The 8,620-nt window shown below is 48.9% G+C and overlaps 1 long non-coding RNA gene across 1 annotated transcript; it reads right to left on the reverse strand.

Annotated features, from left to right (window-relative positions):
* Nucleotides 1-912: 912 nt before the first annotated feature.
* LOC111097292 lies at nt 913-7,786 on the reverse strand. Its single transcript, XR_005363972.1, has 3 exons — nt 7,228-7,786; nt 3,221-3,387; nt 913-1,130 (listed from the first exon to the last, which is right to left on the reverse strand). It is a non-coding gene; the product is annotated as an uncharacterized LOC111097292 (long non-coding RNA).
* Nucleotides 7,787-8,620: the final 834 nt, after the last annotated feature.

Below are 8,620 nucleotides of genomic sequence, written 5' to 3' on the forward strand. Positions count from 1 at the left end.
CTCGCCTCCAGCCCAGCCCTCCCCCCCCTGCTGAAGACGGAAAGGTGTGCGGTGCCTGCAGGTAAGGCGCACTGAGGAGCCTAAGGGAGGTCGCGGCCAGCGCCCCGGCTTAGTGCACCAGGGCCCGCACCTGCCTCCCGGACGCCAGCCCCTGCCTGCGGGGGGCGCGAGTGGGGCTCCTCCTGGGCCCCCGCCCATCTCTCGGCTGGGGACTCGGCTCTCAGGAGCCCGCGGGCGGCCGAGAAGGCGGCGGAAAGCGCTGAGTCACGTTCAGGGCCTGGGGGGGCCCCCCCGGGGAGCCCGGCCTTCCTGGCGCGGGCTGCGGGAGCGCGCGGGCCCGCGGGGGGTCGGGGCTGCGGGGGCGGGGGCGCATCCGGGGTGCGGCTGGGTGCAGGAGGCGACGGGGGGCGCTCCGGGGCTTGGGGGTGTCGCCCGGAGCCCCCGCGCAGGGCAGCCCGGCCGCGGCGTCCTCGGTTGCCAGGAGCCGCGGGACCGAAATGCGGGGGGTGCCCGCGGCTGACGTCACGGCGCCCGCTGGCCCGGACCCCCTCCGCGGGCGGGTCTAGGCGACGGGGTGGGGGGCGCCCCCCCACATCGCAGCAGCCGCCCTGGCCGCCGGGCTCGGCCCGCACCCCGGGCCCTCCCGAGTCTCCCTCCCCCGCGGGCTTTCTTCTCGTCCCCACGTTGCTCTTTTCAGCCCCTTTCCGCCCCCACCCCCGCCCGGTTCCACCGTCCACCTGCCCTCCGCTGCTCTCTTCCTTTCTTTGCACCCCCGGGACTTTCTCGCAGCTTCCAGCCGCCGGGAGCCGCCGAGAGGCCCGTGGGTGTCGGGCGCCCCCTCGCGGCCCCCTGTGCGCCCGGCCTGGGGTGGGAGAGACCCGGCGCTGGCCCCCCAGCACCCCTTACCGGTCGGGGGCAGGGTGCAACTCCTGAGGGGGGGGGGCGCCCCCCAGCGGCCCGGCTCACAGGGTTCTGGAAAGCAGAAGGCCCTTGGGACTGAAGAAGCCGCAGGGGAGCCGGCAGAGAAGGGGCAGATGTTGCTCCAAGGAGCCAAGGCCCGCCTCTTCAGGTTCTTCACACATTTGTCCATAGAACCTCCTCAGGGACCTGCTGGAAGTCTGTGGTCTGACCTGCAGGGGAGAGAAGGGCGTGAGAGAGAGAGTTGTGGCAGGGCAGAAACGGGGAGTTGAGTCAGGAGTGGCCCCCTGACCCTGGCCTTTGGGGACTGGCCTCCCCAGCTGGCCTCCTGCCAGGCCTTCACCCTGGGATCAGAAGCAAATCCCTGCCTTCTCCAAGCTGGGCTGACTGGGAGCTAGAGAGTTTGAAAAGCTAATAGGAAATTTCCCTCAAGTGTTGGTCATCCTCCAGATCCACACAGTGGAATGCCTCTTGCCTGGTGGCCAGTGTCAGAGCCTGTGGCCAGTGGCCAGGGTTTTCCGGTGTCCTGGCCACCGAAGTTCCCCAGGCCCAGGGACAACACAGGGGCTGTGGCTTGTGTATGGCCAGCAGCAGGGTAATAGCTGGGTGCCCCTTGACCCACCTGCCCCCTTTGGGATTTAAAAGGCTCCTGGCCAAACTGACTTCTTCAGGCTCCTCCCCAGTAGCCCTGGCTCTTAAGGCCTCCAAGATGTGGGACTGTGGTCATGGCCCTGGAGCATCCAGCTGGGCCCAGGAAGGTCATTCCCATGTTTCTGTGTGAGCCCGTCTATAACGTCTTGAGAGACAAAATTGAGGGTCTCCTTCCAGGCCTGGGTCTGGCACCTTCTAGACACTTCTGGCCCTTCTAGACACTTCTCCTTCCCTGAGGGCACTCATTACCACCACTTCTCCCCCATGCACACACAGGCTGTTATGAGGAGCCAGGAGTAACCATATAAAGGCTCAGCATGGTGCTAGGCACATGGTAATACTCATACCGCAGGCCGACTTCCTGGCCTGTAAGTGTGGGAAATGTCACTCACACGTCCCCTTAGCCAGCACCTTGTGGCTCCTGCTCTTTAAAAAAAACCTATCCAATGTTTGGCACTCACGACCTGCTTGATTTTGTTTCCTTGCTCTTGAATGGCCTCACTGGATGGCACCAACTGGGCTGCTCCGGGTGCTGGTCAGGGAATCAGGACTGGTTTGGGGCAGACAAAAGGAAGTAGGGGGTTCCAAAGGTTCTGGATAGACCAACAGTTTGGAACTCAAAACATTTTTCTTTTTTCCCCCTAGCTTTATTGAGATTTAGAACACATTTCTAAGCAGTGGTAGCTGCAGACACCTATGTAACTCCTAACAGTCCCCATGTATAGCCAGAAAGGCCAGTGGAAATCTGGGGTGGGCACTGCTGAGCATCGCTTGAGCACCTCCTATATGTCAGGCTCTTTCTATATGCTGTGTCACTTAGTTCCTGTGGCAAGTTAGTCAGCAGGGCCTTTCCTTAGCTGAAGCAGCACAGCTAGTGGCTGGCAGGCCTGGGAAAAGTCCAGGCCCATGTCACCTCACAGCCCAGCTCTCCCTCCCTGCTCTGTGCCATGGTGGCACCGGCTGGGATTTCACCAGGAGTCAGACGCCTCATGGAACACACTCCTTTGGGAAGATGTGTCCAAAGCCAGACTCCCATCTGCTCCACAGACCTCTCCTGGGACCTGCTCTGGGTAAGGTGACAAAGCGGGGTGGAAGGCTGGGGTGGATCCAAAGAAAGGCAGGAGAGGGTAGTGATTCTTATCAGCCACGTCTCTGCTCACGTTTCTGCTCCTTGTAAGTATGTTGCTGTGATTCTCAGGGCAGAGAGGTTCACAGTTGCCTCAACAGGCGCCCCAATTTCTTTCCCCTTGATTCCCTTCTCTGAGACATGTACTCATGGGCTTAATTTACTGCCTTGGTAGTCTCTCCTTGCCCCTGCCCCTGCTCCTCCTTTGTCCTCCTGCATTTAGCCATCATGCATTTATTTATTTGCTCATCATAGATTTGTCTCTGTGTCAGACCAAAGCTGGGCGTTGGGGAGGCAGCCTGTTAGAAGGCCAGTGCAGGCCTTCCTGTCACCTACCTGACACCATCAGCCCTGGAGGCCGAGCTTCCCTCTGGCTTTTGTCACTCAACTGTGAAGCTCGGTTGCATCTTGCCTGCCTTTGATCTGCCCTCAGCAGGGCTTCCTGGGGCCTGGCCACTCCTTGCTCTAGCTCTGGCCTGGGAGGCTCTTCCTGGCAGTGGGTCCTGCTCTCTGCTGGCCACTTACTTGCTCCAGGAAGACTCTGGTCCAGCTTTCCAGACTCCCTTTCTGAAGTCACACTTTGCCTCTAGCCCTCAAGTGGGCAAGGTCTCAGCCTCTTTGAAGACCTGACTTCAAACCAGTTTACTCAGGGGACATTCAATTTGCAATTGTGAAATCATTTTGAAGTTCACCTGAAAAACAAAACAAAACAGAATATCTAGGAAGTTTTCTTGAGGACCAAGAAAGAAATATGAAACATTACATGTATTAAACAGTAAAAGTCATGTTACTTTAACTGGTCTGATGCTGGTACTGAAATAGGTAAAAGCAGTTCAGTAGAAAAGAATATACTCCCCCCAAATAGGTTTAAATTTATATGGAACTTATTTATGATATAGGTACCATTTCAAACTAGTGATTGAATCATGAATTATTGAAGAAATAGTATTGGGACCATTGGTTATCCATCTGGGGAAAAATTCAGATGGCTCAATGATCTAACATAAATATATATATATATATATATAAATATATATATTCAATAAATATATTTATATATATAAATATATATATAAATATATATATATTTAATATATATTTATTTTTATGATCTAACACATACACACACACACATATATATATATATATATAGAGAGAGAGAGAGAGGAAGAAGCAGGCTCCCCACAGGGAGCCTGATGTGAGACTCGATCCCAGGACCCCGGGATCACTACCTGATCCAAAGGCAGATGCTCAACCGTTTAGCGACACAGGCATCCCAAATTTCTTTAATATACAAAGGAGGGATCCCTGGGTGGCGCAGCGGTTTGGCGCCTGCCTTTGGCCCAGGGCGCGATCCTGGAGACCCGGGATCGAATCCCACGTCGGGCGCCCAGTGCATGGAGCCTGCTTCTCCCTCTGCCTGTGTCTCTGCCTCTCTCTCTCTCTGTAACTATCATAAATAAATAGAAATTTAAAAAAAAATAAAAATATTAAAAAAAATAATATACAAAGGATTCTGCAAAACTAGTATAGCCAATAAACAAGAAAGATACTCAAACTTACTTTTCTTAAGTCAGATATTGCTGACATGCAATGTTATGCTAGTTTTAAGTTTGTCCAACAACTACAACACAGTCCAATAACTATGGGCAATTAGGTACATTAGCTCACCACTAGAAGTGCAGTTACCCTGTGTCAGCACATAAAGTTATTATATTAACCATGTTCCCAAGTCTTTTAATTTCCTCAAACTTTTTTTTTTTTTTTAAGAGAAGGAAAGGGAGGGACAGAGGGAGAAAGAGAATCCTAAGCAGGCTCTATCATACTTGGTGCACAGCCCAACTTGGGACTTGACCTCATGACCCTGATATCATGACCTGAGCCAAAATGGATAGTCAGACACTTAACCAACTGAGCCACTCAGATGCCCCTCAAACTTACATTAATTAATTAATTAATTAATTAATTAAAGATTTTATTTATGTATTTGAGAGATAGAGAGTACCAGAGAAGCGGAAAGGCAGAGGGAGAGGGACAAGCAGACTCCCCACTCACGGGGCTCAATCACAGGACCCCAAGATCATGACCTGAGCTGAAGTCAGATGCTTAACTGACTGGGCCACCCAGGTGCCCCTCAAACTTACTTTTTTCTTTTTAAAGATTTTATTTATTCATGATAGACACAGAGAGAGGGGCAGAGACACAGGCAGAGGGAGAAGCAGGCTCCATGCAGGGAGCCTGGCGTGGGACTTGATCCCGGGTCTCCAGGATCACACCCTGGGCTGAAGGCAGCACTAAACCGCTGAACCACCCGGGCTGCCCCAAACTTGCTTTTTTTTTTAAGATTTTTTTAAATGTATTTGTTCATAGAGACACAGAGAGAGAGAGAGAGAGGCAGAGACACAGGCAGAGGGAGAAGCAGGCCCCATGCAGAGAGCCCTACGTGGGACTCGATCTAGGGTCTCCAGGATCACGCCCTGGGCTGCAGGCGGCGCTAAACCACTGCGCCACCGGGGCTGCCCCCAAACTTACTTTTAATTGAAGAAAAATTAAACACGAGATGCTATTTACAATTTATATATATATATATTTTTTAGGATTTAATTTTCTAGGTTTACAAGAAAAGTTGTGCAGAAAGTACAGAATTCCCACATGTCTCCCCTTGTCTCTTTGCAAGAGTTAGGATTTCTAGCGCGATGTTGAGCAATGGTGAGAGTGGACAGCCTTGCCCAGCTCCCCATCTTAGGGTGAAAGTGTCGAGTTTCTCACTACTAGGTAATGATGTTAGCTGTAAGTTTTTATTGTTGTTTTTATTAAGGATGTTTTTATTAAGTGGAAGGAGTTATTCTTTATTCCTGGTTTTTGATGAAAATTGTTGTCACGAATGGATGTTGGATTTCATCAAATGCTTTTTTTTTGCATCTATTGGTATGATCATATAATTTTTCCTCTTTTGCTTATTGAAATGTAATTTATTACCTTAATTGACTTTCAAATATTGAACCAGCCTTTCGTACTTGGAATAAATCTCACTTGTATAATCATTCCATGGTGTATAATTCTTTTTAGACATTGTTGGATTAGATTTGCTAATATTTTGGTATTTCTGCATCTAGATTGGTCAGCAGTTTTTCCTTCTTATAATATCTTTAGCTGGTTTTAGTTTTAAAGTGATATTGATCTCAGGGAATAGATTTTTTTAAGATTTTCTTATTTATTCATGAGAGACACAGACTGAGAGAGAAAGAGGCAGAGACACAGACAGAGGGAGAAGTGGGATCCATGCAGGGAGCCCGATGTGTGACTCGATCCTGGATCCCAGGATCAGGACCCGAGCTGAAGGCAGGCGCCCAACTGCTAAGCTCCCCAGGCATCCCACAGGGAATAGATTTAGAAGTATCTTCTCTGCTTCCATTTCCTTTTTTTTTTCCTGCTTCCATTTCCAAAGGGAGTGTAGAGAATTGATATCATTTCTTCCCTAAATCTTTGGTAGAATTTATCAGTAAAATCATCTGGACTTGGTACTTTCCGTTTTGGGATTTTAATCATTGTTGATTAAATTTCTTTAATAGGGGTGCCTGAGTGGCTCAGTCAGTTAAGCATCAGCCTTCAGCTCAGATCATGATCCCAGCAGGGATCCTGGGATGGAGCTCTGCTCAGCAGGGAATCGGCTTTCCCTCTGCCCTTCCTCTCTTTGCTTGTGTACTCTCCTGCCCTCTCTCCCTCAAATAAATAAATTAATTAAAAATAATAATAAAAATAAAAAACAAGAGCTTATTCTGTGTATAATGTGTTTGGATTTGTACAAACGCACTGGGAAAGTAGTAACTGGTTATGTTTGGGACAAAGGAGCTTGGGGCTTAGCGGGAAGAGGGCATCTTCTGTTTTTCATCTTATACCCTCCTTACCATTTGAATTTTTAACCTTGAATAAGAATTACATTTGGAAAATAGTTTTATTTTTTTTATTTTATTTTTTTTAATTTTTATTTATTTACTTATGATAGTCACAGAGAGAGAGAGAGAGGCAGAGACACAGGCAGAGGGAGAAGCAGGCTCCATGCATCGGGAGCCTGATATGGGATTCGATCCCGGGTCTCCAGGATCGCGCCCTGGGCCAAAGGCAGGCACCAAACCGCTGCGCCACCCAGGGATCCCTGGAAAATAGTTTTAAAACCAAACTGCAGGTTTGAGCTCACAGGTATTTCAAAGCATGCTAACCATTTCCTGTGCACCCTCTTCCTTGTAAGAAAGGACATGAAAGGCTGCCCACCCCTGGGGTCTGGACATCTTGGTCCTTTGTCTCAATTTATATCTGAGAGGATTTCAAAGAAAAGAAAAAGCCTCCTGACCACTCTTTCAGATGGCACTGTTGATGGCTGATGGTTTCTAAATGAGCAAGACAGGCTATTTTTTATCATTACTGAAAAAAGGAAAATTTGCTTCCTTAGAAGTGTTTTAATGGAAAGGTAATTTAAACTCATTATCTTTAGAAACTAGAGAAACTGAATCATCCATATCTACTCTACTTACCATTTTAGTATTTTGTGTTTTCCTTTTTTGCAGTGCATCGCCCATATTTCCAATGGCTGTAATCCCAGCTGTATATGTCCTGGCATATACAATGCCAGTATTGTTCCTGGACCAGGAAACATTCATCTGGAGGAATTATATACCTGGTTCCTTAGGAAGAACACAAAGTCTGGAATTAGGAAGCTACGAAACTAACGAACATGCTGCTGGGAGAGAGAGCTCTTCCACCCTCCTTTCCTCTGGAAAGAGAATCTCTGTGAGTGGGCAGTGGGGGGCCTGCCTATGATTGCCACTTCTGGTTCCACACAAGTTTCCAAATTAAAAGCAAGGTGTCTGAGGCTGTAACTGAAACACCACTTGCTCCTTTTGCTAAAGCAGCTTGTTCTGAGTACAGGCTGGGGAAGTACAGCTTCTACTGAATCAGTGTCTACTTGTCAACACATGCCTGACATTGGGTTGTGAACAATTTAAACTCATCTTTCATTCTGTTTGCCTTTTACTAGATATAGTTGTCATAAATATAACCTGCTTTTTGCAACAGATTTTCTTGAAAATAAAATTGGTAGCTTTGCATAGCAACAAACACCACTCCTGAGCTACCCAGCATGGGGACGAGGGGAGCAGCCTCAGCTGTACCCTCTCCCAGCCAGCTGTGTTGACTTAGTGCACCTGGCCCCTCTGAGCCTGAGCTTCCTCATCTGCAGCAGGGAGACAACAGCTGTGCCTGACTTGTAAGTTTATTGTGAGGATTAGACAAGATAAGGAGGAAGGATGGTGTTTGTAACAGAGAGAGACAAACAGAAGGCTCTCAATACCGGATAGCTGGCTACCAGATTACACTTAGTAAAGGGGATTTGAGAAAATATAGAAAAGCACACAGATATGTATTGTATTTGCAAAAATGCCATGATATTGTGCCGAGTTCAAAGTATTTGTTCATGATTACAGGGATCCTAAGACTTACAGAGCAAGACATTATCAATATTTTTCTTTGAGCATCTACCCTGGGCTTGGTGCTGTTCAGAGATGTAGGTGCTGAAGGGGGCTCTCTGGGCTGCTCTACCAAGTCCAAAGTCCTTCCCACCGTAGCCCTCCGGGCCCTCATTCTGTACTGTGGCACCTGTTTTAAACTTTCCCCTTGGGCAGCCGGGGTGGCTCAGTGGTTTAGCACCGCCTTTGGCCCAGGGTGTGATCCTGGAGAGCCGGGGTTGAGTCCCATGTAGGGCTCCCTGCATGGAGCCTGTGTCTCTGCCTCTCTATCTCTCTCTCTGTGTGTGTCTCATGAATAAATAAATAAATAAAATCTTTAAAAAAATAAAATAAACTTTCCCCTTTACTTTGTTCTCAGGACTGCACAAGGACCTCCTCCGTGAAATCATCGCACGTGCCATTC

Source organism: Canis lupus, chromosome 9, assembly GCF_011100685.1.
Source record: "Canis lupus familiaris isolate Mischka breed German Shepherd chromosome 9, alternate assembly UU_Cfam_GSD_1.0, whole genome shotgun sequence".
Classification (NCBI taxonomy): domain Eukaryota; kingdom Metazoa; phylum Chordata; class Mammalia; order Carnivora; family Canidae; genus Canis; species Canis lupus.